Raw genomic sequence first — 21,097 nt, 5'->3', positions numbered from 1 at the left:
TGGGTAAAAAAAGAGAGACAGTATGCTACACTAATTAGTAGTAGAAAAAAATAGAACTTTTACATTTCTATTTTACACTTACCTTGTCAAAAACACTGTCCCCGCCCAGTATGTTTCCATTCCACTTCCAAGACAATGTTATATCTTTTTTTCCCTTGGATTCCTGTATCCATATACGAAGTTTTCTATCCTCTGTTTGGGTAATATATGTAGTTTGATGTATTGCCGTTTACCATATGTTGCCAAAGGTTTCAAAAAAGCCCAGAGGACCCTGGACAAGGCTGCTCAGATGTGAGTACTTGCTTCATTCCTTACTAGTTTTGTGCACTAGGAAAGTCATTTAATTTTGCTGAGACTCATTGTCTTATCTGTAAAATAGTATGAGAACAAAATGAGCTAGTATACATAAAACATCAAATTATCTGGAAGATTTTCAGGGCCATTATTTAGGATTCTACAGTTAAACAATCATAAACACAGAATCATAGCATGTTGGATATAAAATTATGTGACACAAAGAAGTCATCATTTTTATCATTTAAAATTGAAAATATATCTATAAAGTATATTACTTTTTACTCTTAATTAATCAGTGGTGCCTTAATATATTTTAAATGATTATAAACCAAAAATCCATATCAAAGCATATATTTTGGTGCAACTTCTATTTTATCAAAGGCCAACTGTAGGTCAAAAAGCATTGCAAATGGTTCTGATTACTTTTAGCAGCAAAAGGACAGGAGTAAGACAAAATTTATCAACAAGTGAGAATTCTGAGAATGAGTTTGAAAGATGTGTCCTTTTAATTCCAATAACAGATTAGCCACTAAAGGGAAAAGATGAAAAAATGAAGACGTTAACATTTGAGAGCTGCCATCTTAGAAGTATCTCATCCTAAGGGAAAATCTGTCAATATGTGGGGTACCACTAATCAAGATGACTAGAGTATACTGACAAGTAATCATTTAACAGGAAAAAGTTAACACCTAATCACTGTATGTCATCCCTCAGGAACACTTCTGATTAGAATTCAGTCCTATGCACATTTACGCTAGGTTGGGATGCCAAGAATGATGACCATCAGTGTTCTAGTCCCTCAAAAAGCAAAATGGCATAATCACTGTAAAAGTAATAAATTGCCTGTTAAATCTCCCATGTGTTTGTCATCGGGAATAGTTCGTGAGTCTGACTGATTCAAATAAATATATAATTGATTTTAAAACTATAGGAACCAAGTAAAATCTCTTATTTTATAATAGATATTTGGAGTGTACCTAAGATAAATCATTGGGTCTATAAAATATTAAATCAACATTAAAGTTTATGTATATTTGTTTATGAGGAAATGTATTTATAATCAAGTTTACATAAGCCATACACTATATTAGAATACATCTTGCTATTCCTAATATCAATAAGCAAATTTTCCCAAAAAAGGAGCATCCTCTTGTGAGAGTCTCAGAAGTCAGTTTATGAGAATTGAAGGTTTCAATACTACTGACGAGGGTTTTGGTGAGTTCTGACTAGCATGAAATGTTAGTGAGAGATGTTATATGAACAGAACTTAGAAAAAGGAGAGGGATTAGACCACTTAAAATATATACACATATATATTCTATCCTCCTCACTCCCCCAAAAGGATACTATCTATCTACAAGGGTGGTTTGATACATGATAGAAAAAGATAATTAGTTAAAAAAATCTAAAGTCATAAGAGACATTTTAAATGCTGGAAAATGATAGATACAGCAGCTAAAACAGTTGAAATTTTGGAAGTTTTGAACAACATAATTTATAAACTGTTCTAACAGATATATAAGCAACACTGCTCTGCTCCCAAAAAGCCATTAGGAATATACTTTTTTTTTGCTTAATTTTTTTTTAAAAAAACTATATATTTATGGTGTATAGCATGATGTTTGATATCAATATACATAATGAAATGATTACTACAGTCAAGCCAATTACGTAACCATCTCTTCACATAGTTACCTTTTTTTTTCCCCCAGGTTAGGATGTGCCAAGTCCCTTTAGTTCCCCAAGACAGGCAAGGTAGAAGCCAGTTCCTTGAGTAGCAACTTGAAAAGCTGAGGTGCTAGATGTGTGCTTCCACTCCTTTTTTTCCTCAGGAAGAACCTTGGAGCTGGAGTTTAGCACCCACTTGCTCTGCACAACGCTGGAGAGAGGAGCTGAGGCCAATGCCTGCATTCCACTTCAGGCCACACGCTCTTTTGCACGACTGCTTTGTTTTCTGTCACCCTCGGGGGACAAGAGAACGTGGGGCCCCCTTCAGTTCTCAGAGACAGGTGGGCTACCTGGAGGTTTGGCTCCGTCTCTGCAGCAGGGGCGGAGGTCTGAGGCACAAAGTGGCCGCCCTCCATTTCAAACGCCCTGGAGGCTGGCTGCCTGTCCCAGACTCTCAGACACAAGCCATTTAGAAGCCAAACCCTCGGGAAACAGCTGGAAAGTTGGACACTGGATGTGCAGTCTATCCCTTTCCAGGGAGAAGCTGGGAGCTGGATTTTAGCGCTAGAGTGAGGCAGGAAGAGGCACCTCAGGAGAGCCTGCAAAGCCACTCAAAACTTCCCAATACTCTAGGTAGACCCAGAAGGAGTAGCAAATGCCAGACTCGGATAGTTCCCAGACACACATGAATTAAAAGCCAGACACTCAGGCAGCAGCCGAAAATCCCCGCGCACTGAAGTATGAGGCAATTCCTTCCCCGCAAAAGCTGGCGCCGGGGTTTTATTTCCAGGAAGTCGGGCGGGGCAGAGGGAGCAACCACCGGAAGTGCCTTCGTGCCTCACCGCTTCCTCAGACCGCAGCTCCCACCGGCTACCGTAGAGGCAACGTTACCACAGAACGGCCGTGAAGGGCGGTATTACCGAGTTTACTTAGGTCTCGCCAGCCAGAACAGGGCCAGGCTCCCAGAGGACGCTGTCAGCAGAAAAGGTAAGCAAGTTAGAAACCAGACCCTCGGGCAGCAGTCAGAGAGTCTTCAGAAGTATCTGGAAGTTAGATGTGCGGTCTGGCCCTTTGCAGGGAGGAGCTGAGAGTTGGGCATCACGGCCTGCCCTCGGCGCTAGGCCACGGGGACCAGCCCCTGGAAATGCTTTTGTGCAGGTTTAAAAAGTGCCTTTTTGTTCTTTGTGGTCCTAGGGGGCTAGTGAATACTCCGCCCTCTCAGCTCCCAGAAGTAGGTGATTTAGGGTTCAGTCCCCTCAGGTGGAAACAGTGGAAGTTGGGGTATTAGATGTGTGATCCAGACTTTTCACTCCTCAGGGAAGAACTGGAGTTGGGGGCTTCTGTCTAGATTATGTGGCCCTGTGCCAGGGGCGTGGTTGCGCGGTTTATGGCCAGAGTGTGTCTCCGCTTTTCCTGCCTGTTTCAGTGTGGATATTTTCTCAGTTGGTAGGTGTGTAGGGAACTCTCAATAGTTTCTGGGTTTTTCTCAGAAGGAATTGATGCATGTATGTTTGTGTATTCCGTGCATCCGTTTTTAGGAGGAGGGAGATTTAGGAGCCTACTATTCTGCCTTCTTGTGGCTATTACTCCCCAGATTCTTTTCAAAGACACAACGTTTGCCAAAAATTATTGCGTTTAGGTTGCAAAGAAAGTTTCATCAAATTACGAAATATCAACTCCACCTAAAGAAACGTTCCTTGACTACAATATAACATTAGTAATTCAGTAATTAACATTTGTTCTTGAACCTGTAGGTCTGGAACAAAAATAAATTTATTAATAGTGAATGAGTAAAATGCTTTATTAACTACTATAAAATAATTATGATTGAATAGTAGCATGATGTGTGAAGTTTAATGACGCTAAATAAGAACTTGAAGGGAAATCTATATTCTTTTTTGTTTTTTTTTTTAAGAACAGATTTATTTATTTATTTTTGCTGTGTTGGGTCTTTGTTTCTGTGCGAGGGCTTCCTCCAGTGTGCCAAGCGGGGGCCACTCTTCATCGCGGTGCACGGGCCTCTCACTATCGCGGCCTCTCTTGTTGCGGAGCACAGGCTCCAGATGCACAGGCTCAGTAGTTGTGGCTCACGGGCCTAGTTGCTCCGCGGCATGTGGGATCCTCCCAGACCAGGGCTCGAACCCGTGTCCCCTGCATTAGCAGGCAGATTCTCAACCACTGCGCCACCAGGGAAGCCCGGAAATCTATATTCTTGTGTTTTATAATATAGGAAATAGTAAATGTTAATGAGCATATTCCTAAACATGCTGGAAAAATATTATCATCAACGCAAAGGAACTGTACCAAAAAAACTGGTGAAAATAAAAAAAAAAGAAATAAAACAAAATTAAACTACCCATAGAGATGATCAACAAAATGAAAAGCTATTAAAAATAATAGAAAGATTTGGTGTAAGAAAATATAAATGAGTAATTAACTGATTTATAATTAAATATAAAAGCAATATAGGGACTCACAGAAGATACTTCAAAAGCTTGGGTTATTCTAAAATTTGAAATCTTGTAATTCAAATTATTAAAAGAGAAGTTTTAATTACAGTTAAGGAACTGAAAAAATAATTGGCTTATATGGAAAAGCCAAAACAATCTTTAGACAAAGACAATAAGATCCTTAGAAAACTTAATTAAAGGCATAAACTGTTCACAGAAAAGGGAATACAGTTAAAGTTAAAAATAAAAATTGAACTATCATATGATTCAGCAATCCTGCTTCTTGGTATATATCTGAAGGAAATGAAATCTGTATTTCAAAGAGATATCTGCACTTCCTGTCCATTGCAACATTATTCACAATATGCAACATATGGAAACAACCTAAGTGTTCACTGACAGATGAACGGGTAAGAAAATGTGTTATACACACTAACACACACGGTGGGATATTATTCAGCAATAAAAAATAAAGAAATCCTGCCATTTGTGACAACATGGATGAATCTGGAAGGCATTATGCTAAGTGAAATAAGTCAGACAGAGAAAGACAAATACTGTATGACCTCACTTATATGTGAAGTCTAAAAAGTTGAACTCATAGAATCAGAGAGTAGAATGGTGGTTGTTAGGGGATGTGAGGAATGGAAACATGTTGGTTAAAGTGTACAAACTTTCAGTTGTAAGGTGAATGAGTTCTGGCAATCTAATGCTCATGGTGACTATGGATAATGATACAGTATTGTATACCCGAAATTTGCTACAAGTCTTAAGGGTTCTCATTACCCACAAAAACTAACTGTGAGGTGATGATGTGTTAACTTGATTGTGGTAATCCCTTTACAGTGTATATGTATATCACATCATAATGTTGTACACCTTAAATATATATGATTTTATTTGTTAATTATACCTCGATATAGCTGGGGAAAACCCCCCCAGCTGATGCACACACAGAAGTTTGAGAACCACTGCCAGAGCGTTTTTAATTGACATTTATTTAAAATCACACTTTTCACTTTTTGAATTTTTTTTATTAATTACTTCATGATTAACAAATAAAAATGCTTATTATTCAAAAACTGAAACTAAAAACATTTGTTTAAATCAAAAAAATTAAAATCAGTACGTAAGATAATTTTTGCATATGCAACTAAGCAAAATATATACATATAGTGATAGAAATAAATGATGATGATGGTAACTGTACTTTGAATGAACGCTCTTATACACTTGGGCAGAAACTTGAGTTGAAACAAGCATGAAAATAAATTTAGCAAAATATATTAAGGGTTATAAGAAAATTTAGTAAGATCTGTGCCAGTAATTCTCTTTCTATTGAACACACAAACACACACACACAGAAACTCTTACAATGATTTGTCTACAAAGGAGCTTAACAGGACATTGCTTATGATAATAATAAAATAGAAATAGTCTGGTATCCCCAAGTGGAAGACTTAAATAAATTATGGCGTGTGAATATTATAGTGGACATTTGTGAGGGACTACCTATCACTCATTATTTCTTCTTCCCCTTCTAACAGGACCTGGATTTTCCCCATTTTATAGCATCTATATGGTTTTTGTGATATAGGACCTGGTTGGCCTGATTTAAAAATATATCTAACTGGACAGAAATTAGTGAGGTGAGAGGCCTTAGACCAATCAGTTCCCATCATTCTCCCTGGATATAGTGATTGGTTTGGGGTAAATGTGTCAGATATTGTGTTCAGCTGCATATAACTGAGAACCCAAATAATAGTGATACAAATATCAGTTTATTTGTATCATGCAAGGCAGGCCGGGACTGGTTCAATGTGGCTCCACAATCCATTACAATAGTAAGTTCCTTCTTTCTTTTCTCAGCCATCCTTAGCAGACAGTGTGTTTCCTACTTCTCTCTTCCTAGTCCCAAATTGGCAGCTCCATATCTAGCGACATGCCCACCTTCCATTCAGGAAAAAGGGAAAGGGTAAAGGGCAAAATGTACATTCCAGTGAGTTTTTCACACTTACGAGAACTTCCTTTGGAGCCATCCAGCTATTATTAGCAACTTATAAGTCATAGGCATGGAAAATCTTGGAAATGCTGTATTTAGTTTTTTGAGGTACTTTTAGTAAACAAGAGGAGGCGACTATGTGAGGTAAGCAGTTAGTGGTTTCTGACAAAGGTAGGTGTCTAAGTTGGTCCTGATAGAACGATGTCCTTGACTTTTTCACATGGTTCAGGAAGAAAGATTCACTTTAAGTATTTAAAGATACTTTAATTGTTATTTTTGTACGAATCACATACTGTTTGATTACATTCCATCATCAATGCTCAATCATATTCTTAATTAACTCTTTTCGCTAATAGAGAGTAAGATAATAAATTGAATATTCTGTGAAAATAATTTGTGTTCTTATAGAGATAAGCTACATAAAACTGTCTCTTAAATAGCAACTCATGCAAATTACTTTTCTTTCCGTAAAAGTTTGCCATTAAAATATATATATAATTTATTGTAGGAAGTTAAATATGCCTTGAGTATATCCTCTCTCTTGGGTTGATGTGCAGTGACGGAAAGAGTAAGGAATTTGTTACAGGAGATTTAGATTTGAGTCTAGACCCCATATTTACTAATTATGGCTCCTAAGCAACTCTCTGAAAATCAGTTCCTTCATCTATAAAATTGAAGTAATTATGAGTATACTCAGAGGACTCTTGTGGGGATTAAAGAGAAAATACTTGAGAAGCATTTAAAAAATTGTCCAGTTCTGCACACATGTTCTTAAACATTACCCTTTTATTCTTTTTTTAATTTTCCCCTTTATCCACTTATAAAGCACAATATTGACTTACTCAGCCCAATTAATGTAATATCATGTAACCTCAGTTTCATTCAGAGCTCTACCGTAATGAAATTTTATTTCACTTATACTTTAGAAACACTCTGATGTCATTTCCTGGGCAGAAACAAGGGGAAAACTAGCCCTAGGCATGGGTCTAACAGACTGGGCTTTCACCAAGCATATGGGCAACCAGTGCTTCAGTGGAGAGATCAAACCACAGTGGATGGCCTTTCTCGGGATGACTTCCTCAGACACTTAAGTTTCTTGAAACAGCTGTTTCAATCCAGGCACAGCATGTCTCCCACTCTACTCTCTTCAAATTGTGGATTCTTTGCAGTGTTCCCATTGGATTGTTTTTTTCTTTACAAATTGGCCTATAGATTAGACATGACAATTAGTACTAGTGTACAGACTCAGGGGAAAAAAAGAAATTAGTCTGGAACTAAAAGAAAACATGCTGTGCACTAGTAAAACATATGATATAACTTAAGTCAGAAGATTATAAATGATGGAACTAGAAGGGACCTTTGAGACTGTATAGCCCATTGTCTTTATTTTACAGATGAGGAATATGGTGATATATTTTTTTAGGATACTTATGGTCACCATCTCTAAAATTGCTAAATATGTGGGGCATGGGAGAAAGCAAAGAGAATTTTGCAGACTCATTCTGTATATGGCTGTATTTTGAATGTATCTGTGCATAAAGCATAGTCTTATACATTTATTCAAAACCCAGAAATCGTTTAAATCTTTATAATACTCAAATTTAAAAAATACATTTTTTCCTTTTATGAAGCTTTAACTCCAATACAGTTTTTATTAGTATTATAAGTACAGACTCTTGCTGGCCAAATCTTATATTTAATGCAAATCTCTTACATCAAAGTGAAAAGCACTCTATTAAAATATTCATTAGTCATCTCTTCATCATTCATTCATTCATGTAATCATCCAGTGAATATTTACAGTATGTCTCTTACTCTTCTGGTATTGTGTTAGACATAGAAGATATAGAAACAGAGAAATGGTTCTTAAACTCTAAAGGAGGGAGTATAGTTGTTAAGAAAACCAGCTCTCAAGCTGCCTTCTCTAAGTTTGAATTTTCTTCATTACCATCTAGCTAAGTTCTTACTTTACTTCTGTGACACTTAGTTTCCTCATCTGTAAAATGCTCATAATAACTATGCACTTCATGGGGTTTATGACAATTAAATGAGGCAATCCGTGCATAGTTTTAGCATACTCCCTGGCAGTTACTAATCACTGAATATATATTAGTTATACATGACATTAGAAAACTCCTTATCTAGTGAGAGATGTAGAGAATTATACCGCTACTCACATTATGATAAAATAGGGTCTGAGAAAGATACACACTTCCATATGCCCATGAAAAAGTGTCCCTGTTCCTATGTGACCACAAAGATATGACACCAAATGTTTGGTTGGGGGATATGACCACTGTTCTCTAAGTTAATGCTTGAGTTGCTTTTTATAGATTTTTTTCATAGTTACTTAATGGTGATTTAGAAGAAACATAATATATGGAGTGAATATTCCAAGTAGAGGAATGCATTTGGATTTTAGAACGATTCCTTTAGTAATGATATGGAAGACAGCTTGAACTTATCCTGAAGGCAGGTGTTATGAAGGTGTACTTTTGGTATGCTGCAGCTGAAAAATTATGGTGAAATAACATAAGAAAGAAGACATATTTGAGGAACATTTAGAAGATGGAATTAGCTACACATAGTTGCTGATTGAATGTGAAAAGTGAGGGGGAGGAAGGAATTGTATAAAGATCTTGGAGTTCCGCACCTTTTAAAAAGTGGCTATAAAGTGAAGATATTTACTGCAATAAGAAATCAGAAAGAAGACTGGACTTGATGAAATGATGAGGCCATGAGTCTCATTTCAACCTTGCTACTTATACCTGTAGAATCCATATTTTTTTAATGATGAAACTTTGAAGTAACTTTGCATTAATTGATTGCATAATTGAGCTATAAAATCATTTGTGTGTTGTGAGGTGAAAAAGTAATAACCAGAATTTATTTCTGGACCATTTTATTTCAGAAATATCCTATTTGATTAGAAGATATGGACTGATTATCTAGATTAAAGTGAAACCTAGAATGTTAGGGGAGAAGGAAGTGACTCTGGCAGTAACTCTATTTCAAAGATTCTTGGTTGTGAGAAATAGAGAATAGAAAGAGGAAGAGGAAGAGAAAAGGAAAAGCCAAGTGAGAAAGCAGATGGCAAGAAGGTGGTGCAGTGCATGATATGAATCCCTCCATGAGAGCATCACTGTATTCTCTACAAGTCTATAGAGTATCAAATATCCTGACTTGAGGGATTACTTCTTTTAATTTAATTTGGTTGGTTTGTAAAGCTTCTATGTCATTTTAAAGGTTTTATTTCTATATGTAACAAATATGACTGTTATATATTTCCATATGACTGTTAAATGGCCAACATTAATTCTAGGATTCAGATATCAACCTAATGTAGTTTCTTTGCAAGAAATCTTTCTCTTTCCCATCTTTTCACCTATTTTAATATTTTACCCTTTGTCTTTGTCTTTTAATAATTTCAGTATGTTGAGTCTAGATGTAGATTGCATTTTATTTAACCTGCTAAAGATTCTTTGGGATTTTTTTTTAATATGGGTATGATGTCTTTTGTTCAATTTGGAAAATTTTCAGTCATTGTCTCTTAAATACTTTCTCTGCCTAAATTTATCTTGCCCATTTCTAGGGCTCTGTTAAGTGTTTGATCTAATTGTGTATTCTTTTTTGTTTTTTTTACCATCTCTTTCAAAATGTCTATCTTTATAACTCTGTGCTTATTCTGGATAGGTTCTTCTGATCTTACAGTTTACTGTTTCTCTATTTTACTAGTCTACTGTTTTATCTATCCATTTAATTCACCTTTATGGTATTTTTCATTTCTGTGACTTTAATTTGTTTGGTTTATAAAGCTTCTATGTCATTTTTAAGGTTTTTTTATTTGTTTCTATTTAAAATTTTCAAACATGTATACACTTTCTTAAACAGTTGGTTGGAATGGTAATCTACCGTGGCCGTTAAAATTCTTTCTGGGTATTCCAAAAAATGAAGTCTTTGAATGCTCTTTATTTGGGCCATTTCTTAGGGTTGTATTTGCAACGAGCAACCATGAGGGATCAGGGAACATCTCTCTCTAGACAAAAATCAGGCATTCTTTTGTTTACTATAAAAGTGGCGAATCTAGCAAGTTTTCCATTAACAGAACCCACTGTGTGTACAGTTATCCACCATAGGCACTGTGCTACCCTAGTGGAACTTGTGGGACATGGGGAAGCAGTGTGAAGTTTATGCTGACTACATTCAAGCTACTGCTTTGGTCCTAAATAATAAAATAGTTTGCCTCTGACCCAGGAGGCTAGTGTCTTTTTCCACTATCTACAGTATGGTAATAGGCTGGCTTTTTATTTTGTCTGTATATGTCCAACACCCAATGAGACAAATAGAATACACAATACACATCTGAATAACCATGAAACAAAGTGCATGCTAAATATGTAATTTATGCTCTATTGAACAAAAGAGCTTGACAGAGAAAAACTATCTTAAGGCAGATATATAACAAAGTTATATAATTAAATATATTTTATTTAAAAGTAATTCTGTTGGTTTATAACAATTACTTTCCCCCAAACTGTGGAACTGTTCTACAAAATTTAAATCTTCTGAAGTGAATATTGTTTTCTTTTCTATTTTTGTGTGAAAATTTAGTTTGTCTTAGAGCTAGTATAGAGTTAACGCCAATGAAATGATTATGAATACTTTATCTAGACAGGTTAGATGAAAATATTTTGCTATCTCATATAAAAGTAAATAAAAGCTGTACTTTTCTCTGCATACTTTCTAGAGAAGGTGGTTTATTTGGAAGCAAAGTAAGTTGCATCTGATTACCTATTGGAACACAATAAAATAACATCATTTTAAAGAACCCAATGCATAGTATTTTAATATAAGTTATTCAAAAATTCACATTTCTGTAGTGCATGGGTCCTGACAATGAATAAATTGAGTTAAATGAAAAAGCCCAAACAAAGTCCTCTTTTAATTTATACTATTTTAAAATATAATTTTAATATCAATTTTATAATAATTTAAATCAAAGGATAAACATCAGGTACATAGAATTTGGAAAAAAAATTTTTTTAGTCAATTTATGGTCACTGCTTTTTATAGAAACTGATCAACTTTAATTTTCTCATTATAAATTCCTTTGTTTCAAGCATAGGTCTTAGCAAACAATTATTAAGTATTTTATTTTTGAAACAAAATAATTCTGTTTTCATGGGTAGTTCAGAACAAGCAGCTTCACATTATGCCTTGATACTATATAAGAGAATATGCCTATAAAATAACTTTAACAATCTGATTGGCACTGAATTTTTTTATCCTTTGATATACTTTACCTGGTGCTTTACAAGGTCTAGAAGCCTCAAAGCTTGGGTTTGAATTGTGCCAAAGATAAAGTAGAAAGTATCGAGTTTGATCTGAAATCCACAAAATCAAAAGTTTGGCCACAAATCCAACATTTACTGTCTAACTGTGGATTGCAGTGGGAACTAAAGTATTGCTTTTATTCCTTTCATCCAGCGTTTTGAAGGATATTTGAGGACTTGATTTATAGCTTTGAGGAATTGAGACTAGGTGTTAACAAGCAAAGAAGAATTTAAACATGCAATCACATATGCTCCTTCAAAGACATATCCTTGGTACCTGAGGTACTTGTTGAACTCCTTGATTAAATGGTTATACCTAGATTATGTGGACAATGGAGGAGAATTCTTCTCAGTCTAAGATTTTAATTGATCTGGCTTTAGCAGAATTGCTCAATGACTTATCATTCACATATCCCCCAAGATTTATGTTATCTGAAGCGTAGACTGAGGTTTATAATTGATGCAACTCCCAAATTATAATCAGGCATCCAATTTGTCCATGCTTGCAATGGAAATAATGTATAAGTAGATATACCAAATCTTTCTTATAAGAGGCCAGATTATTTGGGAAATGTGGGATGGAGAATAGGATTTCATTGTATAAACCAGAAAACTCAGATATAATCTCACAATTGAGATTGAAACAGTGAGCCTATATTTTAACCTCCTAAACTCACATGCCAACATATGTTAATTGTTGAAAAGCAGTTTTGTAAATATCTCTTTTTGAAAATATGTATATATATATCTTGCCAGTCTGACCAAGAAATTGGAAATATATTCTAATATCCATTGACATTTCTTTTCAATTTTTTCATCCTTTTTTCTGCCTGTAGTCAGCTAATATTGACTCTTTTCCCCCACAACTATATATATTCCTCCTGTATATAGCTGGCAAAAAGCAAAGACATTGTCCTGGGAAAGGAAGTATGCAAGATAAAGGCAGAACCAAGGCGCCAAACTGTAGCCTTATGAGATCCAATCAGAAATCAGCCTGAATCACATGGATACATCCATGTGATGCCAGATACCTGTCAGTGCCCTAAATTGATAGCATGAGTATAATTGGGTGAGGAATATGTATTCAAATTGCCAGAAGTTGAATCTCAGTACATAGCTAAGTGCCTGTGTCTGATTTTTTGAGTATCAGTTTTTCAAATTTCCCCACAGCTGCAGTGAATATAAGAAAGTCCCTTACTTTCCTCTATTTTCCAACAAAATATTTGCATCGAGTTGCTTGCAATGTGAATTAACGCTATGTATTCAGTATGAAAAGCAGTGTGATGTTCATTTTTTTAAACATCTTTATCGGAGTATAATTGCTTTACAATGGTGTGTTAGTTTCTGCTTTATAACAAAGTGAATCAGCTATACATATACATATATCCCCATATCGCATTTTTAAATTTCGTACTCCGGGTCACTTCACCTCCCTTCTTACTAAATTACATTTGGTCACACTTTAACCACACGAGATGATGCAGCATTGTTCTATCTGGAAGAGGGGCAAGTAGGTGGAAAGGTGCAGAAGTGTAGTGCAAAAAGATTAAAATTTTGTTTACAACTATCCAGTAAAAAAAAAAATAAAGCTATGGTCCACAGGCCAAAATATAAGGTTAATGAGACTGATTTTTGAAACCCTGTGTGTGTGTATGTGTGTGTGTGTGTGTGTGTGTGTGTGTGTGTGTGTGTATACATATATTTGCACTGAGGATTAGTTCATTCCTTTTAATTCATTCAAATGTAGTCATTAAAATATTTCATATACTACTTTTGCTGTAATCATATTATTTATGAGATTTATATATTAAAAAGTTAGATTTATTACATTATCATTACTTTGTACAATGCAAGATGTACATAATGTTATATTTTACAAGATCCTAAAGAGATAAGTGAAAACATTCTGCAAGATCTTAAAGAGATAAGAGATAAATGGAAGTTAAAATAGACTAGTAGCTTATATTGAATCCTTAAATAGCATTGATTCAGTAAGTAATTACTCAGTGCCTGCTATAGGTAAGGCACTCCTTAGTACCCTGCAATGTAAGTATTGTAATCCTCTTTACATATAAGAAAACTAAGTCTAGGGAGAAGACTATTAGGGTACACTAGTAGTAAGTAGAAATCTAGGATTTTTGTCCAGACATACCTGCCTTGAACGTTCATGCCCTTTACTAGATATTTCACACCTTCGCTGCCATAACCAATTTTCTACTTTTTAGAAGCTTAAAGATTGATGTAAAAGACAGATTTAAAGAGCTAAGTATAATAAAATTAGAATGAAATAAGGACTAAACAAGGTGTAATACGCTTGTTGCACTAGTGAGAAAATGATTAGAAATATTAATGAGACCAGATAAGGTTTGCTAGAGGAGGAACCTATCTAAACAAAATTCTCTAACAAAAATTAGGATATATACAATTACATATGGTATATAAACAATTATAATTTTTAAGTGTAGACACATAACTAACCACATGAAAAGTCTGTTTACTGTAGTCACTAGGAACACAATCTATAGGCTACATCTGCTTTGACTCAAAATCCAACTTTTGGTACTTTCCTACTCCATGGTATTACAAAGCCAGTTTCCCCATCTATAAAGTAATGCTTTACAGTACCTACTTCATAGTATTTTTATGAGGCTTAAATGTAATGTACCACGTAAAGCTAACACAGTGCCTTAAAATACTAAAGAATCCCATAAATGGTTACATACTTATCACTTGTGATATGTATATGGTGTGAAGTTTATAGGAAGAGATTGGGAGAAGAGAGGAAAAGGATATTCTGACTCAGGAAATTGTGTTGCAAGTGCATGGAGTTATGAATGAAACAGTTGCTCAGGGATAATGGTTGGTATGGCCAGAATGCTAAGTGCAAGGTCAAGTGAAGGGGCGGAAGATGATATTGAAATTCATTTTAGCTTTTTTGGAGAATGCATGTCTTTTGTGAATAGCTTTATTATATTGTTACTCTTATAAAGTTTTGGTATACATTTAATGCCAAATCTCCAACAAGGCATGAGTTGCCCTGATTAGAGTGCATACTAGGTATTTTATGCCAGGAATTGTGGAAGTGACCATGAAGGAGCTCTGAGCCAGAGTCAGAAGGAGACTTCCAAGGTAAATCTCTTTGGGGTGGCAGTGATCGTTTACTTAGAAGACACCGAGAATAAAATAAAAGTAAAACTCTCAAGAGTGAATAAAAGGGCAGGATAGATACCAAATATGGATATATTGATTAAAATTATTTCTTTTCATGCAAGAGAAATACATTCCAAGTAACTCAGACCAGAAGGGAATCAATAGAAAGGATTTAGCAGGACTCACAGAAATTAACACAAAATCTAGAAAACCCAGCTGGGTAAAGATCAGTAGTCATAGCCACCCAAGATCTAGGTTAAAAACGCAGTAACAACTGATTTCCAGCTTCATCCCAGTACAATTGCTAGCTTAGCTTTCTCTGCTCAAGATTTAAATTCCAGGGAGAAGGAACAATCAATCTGTGTAGACTGGGTCATTTCTAACATCATGTTCAAGCATAGAACCTAGATTAACATTCCACCCTGATTGTGGTCAAAGAATGTCTGGTAGTTTCCTAAAAGGCAATTGGGCTTTGTTGTCAAAAGAAAAGAAAATAGATGCCAAGCATCTCCCACAAATTGCTCTTTGATACAAAATCAAGAGTTTAGAATCAGGTGAGTAGGGAGCCAGAGTGGAAGAAGGTTTAGAAAATGTGAGGGAAGGTGAGCCACTATAAGCAGTTGATTTTGTGAACGGTTATTGTTTTTCCTTAAAGATACATAATTAGAGTGGAAAGCATGCTTGTGTTCCTTATTGGTGAGCTCATGATGCATAGAGGTTTCACCTCAATTATCTTTGCATCTGAGAACTTAGACCTGTTTGTCTGAATTGTAGCAGGATCTTAAAACTTGGATGAAAGGATGGATTAATAAATTAATAGCTATTGTATGTTTTTTATTCTACATTTTATATCAAGTTTTTAGGATAGATTCCTAGAAGTAAATATTTATAAACACTTTAGTACTCTGGACAAACTCAGGAGCTATTCCAGAATAAAAAGCTTATTAAAGGACTTCTGGTTTCTAGTTGTATATATAGAAGTCACCACCCCACCCTAGCAAGTAAAAAGGGGAAAAGACTTAAAAGTCAACAAATCTTGGAAACATAAGAGAAGGAAGGATGCAGGACAAGCCAATGACCCCAAGACTGGAGAGTCAGGCAAATACAAGGAGTTGTGTTTACCAGAGCAGAGACTCAGGAGCAGAAATACCCCATAACTAGGTAACTAGTACTGGTGTAGGAGAACCTGAACTATAATTGATGAATTGTAGGAGGCTCACTGAAGACAACTCAGAGTTAAAAACTCCAGTCATAGAAACACCCCCCTCACAATTTGTGAGCCCTACCAGTTCCAGGGACATGGGGACTTCTCTGGCTTCTGGCAGGGGGATCCTAAAAGGGAACCGTTTTTCCCTTTGGTTTTCTTAATAAAGTCTGCCCTCGAGGGAAGCTAGTTAATCAGAACACAACCTGCTGGGGTATTATCAGAATCTAACTAAGTAGGAGGAAGGGAAATACCAACTCCAGCCCAAACTAGCCATCTTGTCCAACATAAGGGGGATAAAAAAAAATACTAAGGTGAAGAAAGATGTGAAGTTCACAGTCCAGAGGCACAGGCTCACTGAAAGACTGAGACCTAATCATGGGACTATAGAAAACTTCACCTTCCCCCACATCTCACCACATTACTAAAGGACTCTTTACAGCAGTTCTTTACCTAGAGCAAAGAATGTCTGGTAGTACAAATTACAAGGCATAGCAAAAGGCAGAACAACACAATTTGAAGAGATAAAGCAGGCATCAGAACCAGACATGGCAGGGATGTTGCAATTATCAGACTGGGAAATTAAAACAACTATGATTAATATTTTAGGGGCTCTAATGGATAATGTAGAAAGCATGCAAAAACAGATGGACAGTGCAAGCAGAGAGATGGAGTCCTAAGAAAGAATAAAAAAAAATCTTAGAGATGAAAAATACTATAACAGAAATGAAGAATGTCTTTGATGGGCTTATTATTAGTAGACTGTACATGGCTGAAGCAAAAATCTCTGAGCTAGAGGGTGTGTCAATAGAATCCTCAAAATCTGAAAGGCAAATAGAACAAAGACTGAAAAAACAGAATATCCCAGAACTGTGAGACAACTACAGAAGTTGTAGTATATGGGTAATGGGAAAATAAGAAAAAGTAGAAAGAGAAAAATGAATGGAATACATATTTGAAGCAATAATGTCTGAGAATGCTTATAATTTGGGAAATTCCCAAATCTATATAGATACCAGACACCAAGTAGGATAAAAACAAAAGCAAACAAACAAAAAACCCACATGCTACACCTAGACATATCATTTTCAAAATATAGACATTGAAAGATAAAGTCCTGAAAGAAACCAGAAGGAGAAAACACCTTAGCTATGGAGGAACAAAGGTAAAAATTATATCTGACTTCTCCTCAGACACCATGTAATAAAGAAGAGAATAGAGTGAAATATTTAAAGTGTTGAGAGAAAAAAAACCCTGTAATTCTGTACCCTGTGAAATTATCCTTCAAAAGTGAAGGAGAATTAAAGAGTCTCAGACAAACAAAAATTGAAGGAATTTGTTGCCAGTAGACCTGCCTTAAAAAATGTCAAAAGGAGTTCCTTAAAGAGAAGGAGTAGAATATAGGTCAGAAACCCAGATCTTCATAAAGTAAGGAAAGCATTGGAAAAGAAATAAGTGAAGGTAAAATAAAAACTTAATTATTTTTTATTCTTAATTGATCTAACAGATAACTGTTCAAACTAAAGATACCAAAATGTTTTTTATTATGTATGTATGTGTATGTCTTATGTGTATACATGCTTATCTATGCTTACATATGTGTATATGACATGCATGACAGCAGTGATACAAGGGAAGGGAGGGAGGAATCGAGTATTTTGTTATAAGATGCAATACTCACAAAGTGGTACAATGTTATTTGAAAATGGACTTGGGTTAGGTCTAAATGTATATTGTAAATTCTGGAGCTCACAATAAAAAAAAGAAGTATAACTGATATACTAAGAAAGAAGAGAAACTGAATCATAAATGATGCTCAGTTAAAACCACAAAAGGGCGGGGCTTCCCTGGTGGCGCAGTGGTTGAGAATCTGCCTGCTAATGCAGGGGACACAGGTTCGAGCCCTGGTCTGGGAAGATCCCACATGCCGCGGAGCAACTAGGCCTGTGAGCCACAACTACTGAGCCTGCGCGTCTGGAGCCTGTGCTCTGCAACAAGAGAGGCCGTGATAGTGAGAGGCCCGCGCACCGCGATGAAGAGTGGCCCCCGCTTGCCACAGCTAGAGAAAGCCCTCTCACAGAAACGAAGACCCAGCACAGCAAAAATAAATTAATTAATTAATAAACTCCTACCCCCAACATCTAAAAAAAAAAAAAACCACAAAAGGCAGAAAAGTGGAAAAAATAGGAACAAAGAATAAGGACAGCAAATAGAAAACAGTAACAAATATAATAAATATTAATACAACTATGTCAGTAATTGCTGTGAATGTAATTTGTTCAAGTGTACCAATTAAAAGACAGAGATTGTCAGAGTGGATCAAAAACTGTATGTAATCTAAGAAACCCAGTTTAAATACAAAGACACATCTAAATTAAGTAAATGGATGTCCTGAAGACATGGAAGACACTTAAATGCATATTTACTTAGTGAAAGAAGCCAATTTGAAGAGGCTACATACTGTATGATTCCAACTTTGTGACGTTCTGGAAAAGGCGAAACTGAGATAGTAAAAAGATTAGTGGTTGCCAAGGGTTGGGGATTGGGGAAAGAGAGAAATAGGTGGAGCAAACAGATTTTTTAGGGCAGTGAAAATACTCTGAACCCTACTATTCCAGGAAAATTGCAAGGCCTTAACTGTTTTGTGGTTGACATTGTTATTGAGCATTTTAGTTCCTTGATTCTTTGTGATAGTGATCAGAAAGTTACCTAAATTGCTTTGATTCATAGGTAATTAAATGACGCTCTACCTCATTTTGTGCTGTAAAAGATTACACAATTTATCTTGTCTAATAAGACAGAAAAATAGTAGTAATATGCTATTACAGTTTCTTTTTTTTGTGCACAAATTAGTGCTAGAAATACACTTGAAAGAAAAATATTTAAATGTGTAATATCCACTTTTAAAGCAATTTTGTTGGATGTCAATTCATCATGCTTTTTCCCGTGTTGCTCTATGGGTACTAGTTGTGTGAATGGCCATATACATGAATGGATATATACACTGTTTATAGCAAGTGAAACGGTTAGTTTGAGCTACTGTTTTTCACTTGAGAAATAAAATATCTAGAGATTTTACCCATTTCAGCAATCATTAAATTTTCTACCTTAGTAATATTTTTGTCTTCAGCACTGAGAAAGTAAAATTTTGACAACCTTTGTATAAAACTAACTGAAGGGCCCATTGCTTTAATCTACTCTACTGTTGTCCTTCAAAAATTGTGTTTTATAAAATTGCCCATCATAGTTGAGTAAAAATATATTTTAGGTGGATGTAGAATCTTGTGTCCAAACTCTGATACTTAAAATGTATATATCCTAAATATGGAAACTTTTCGAGTATTTTTTTTTCACAGTTACTAGCATAAAACCACTAATGGAAGAATCTTCCTACAGTTGTAGTTATTGATATCCAATATAGGATGATGTCATGCTGTGTAGGTACAGTTGTTTATAAAGTAAGTAAAAAATGCTGACACATGGCCAGCATTTAGGCAAGATTTTTAAGTGAGCGTGGGTGGTCACTTCTAAATTGAGGTGAATGAGTGAATTTTTTCATGTTGTTAAAGAGGACAAACCTTATATTAACAAACATATACCAATTAGAGATCCAGCAGTCATCCAGACTATGGAATGACTCCAGGACTGGGAGCTTCCTGTGGAGAACAAGATAGAAGGAGCCTGATCCCTGTCACTAGGAAGTACCATATATAGCTTGTAGACTAATTTCTTTCGGTTAGGAAAACATTTTGATTTTAATGTGATGGAATTTTTTTGCTGTTGCTGTTGTTACTCTCAACTAAATCCTAATTTCAATAATTCAGTTTGCCATCAGGAAATGCTCTTGATGAATGGATATGGGGGAAAGAAAGGATATAAATAGTATGATTCTGACTATGTGAGAAGTGTATAATAATAAGAAAAAAGAGGACCTACTATATAGCACAGGGAACTCTGCTCAATACTCTGTAATAAACTAAATTGGAAAAGAATTTGAAAAAGAATAGATACATGTATCTGTATAACTGAATCACTTTGCTGTACACCTGAAACTAACACAACATTGTTAATAACTATACTCCAATGTAAAAGAAAAAGAAAAATAAAGTTACTTCTTTATTTTCACTAAAAAAAAAAAAAAAAAATCAGTCAGCTTCTCCTTCTATCCAAGGACTACTGCTTGAGGCCCAGAGGTCAAATCAAGGTCTTTAATTTGGAGGAGAAATGGCATGTTTGCAATCATCTTGGAAACCTAGACTAGTGTTTCCTTTCTCATCTGACCACAGCCTACCTGCCTGCTTACTCTGGGATCTTTAAATTATCATCTGTGGGGTAGAAGTTGAGCAACTGCAATTTGAAGTTTTTCCAGGTATTCATGATGTGCACTATTGCTGGAAAACCACTGGCCAAGTGATAACAGTGCATCACAAAAAGAGCAACCTAATCTGTTCTTTTGTGACTAATTTCCATTAGGATTATTTCAACAAGACTTTTAGGGCTTTTTCTAATTTCCCCCAGACTGTATTGGTAAATGGTTCCCAGTCTGAGATCCTCTTTCTATGTAATCCCTGGAATCTATCCACATTTCTGGGGAGGTGAACTCTTGTTGGTAACTATAAACCTTTCTCTTTATCTTAACCATGTCCCTTGACAACACATTAAAAAAAAAAAAAAAAAACTTCCCTTGAATAAATGTCATAACTTATACACAGTCTAATATAGGACTATATCTATAAAAAAAATTGTTCTTTCTCCTTTTTGGGTAACATGTTTCTCCTAAAAAAATTGAGATTACAACAGGAAAGATGCATGTCCAACCATGGCAAAAGATGTCTGTAAAATGATGTATTCTTACTTAGATAATAATAGATTTATGTGTGTATACATATATATTTTTATTTGAATCAGATATAATTCTCTCACATTATTATATATTGCAACAGAGGCTTTTACCTTAAATTAAAACTCATAAATCTTGACCATGTTGCATTCC

At 35.4% G+C, this 21,097-nt stretch overlaps 2 long non-coding RNA genes across 3 annotated transcripts in view; one reads left to right on the top strand and one right to left on the bottom strand.

The window, feature by feature from the left end:
* Positions 1-343, bottom strand: part of LOC307195547 — a 226,534-nt gene extending 226,191 nt beyond the window's left edge. Inside the window, exon 1 of the long non-coding RNA XR_013830863.1 lies at positions 83-343. This is a non-coding gene — a long non-coding RNA (uncharacterized lncRNA). The remainder of the gene's footprint in view (positions 1-82) is intronic.
* A 2,412-nt stretch (positions 344-2,755) lies between these two features.
* Positions 2,756-21,097, top strand: part of LOC307195200 — a 445,069-nt gene continuing 426,727 nt past the window's right edge. For both annotated transcript variants that reach the window (XR_013830749.1, XR_013830752.1), the window contains exon 1: positions 2,756-2,952. This is a non-coding gene — a long non-coding RNA (uncharacterized lncRNA). The remainder of the gene's footprint in view (positions 2,953-21,097) is intronic.

Source organism: Stenella coeruleoalba, assembly GCF_951394435.1.
Source record: "Stenella coeruleoalba genome assembly, chromosome: 12".
NCBI lineage: Eukaryota > Metazoa > Chordata > Mammalia > Artiodactyla > Delphinidae > Stenella > Stenella coeruleoalba.
Note: the sequence above shows the minus strand (reverse complement) of the source record. Positions and strands in the feature narration are given on the sequence as shown.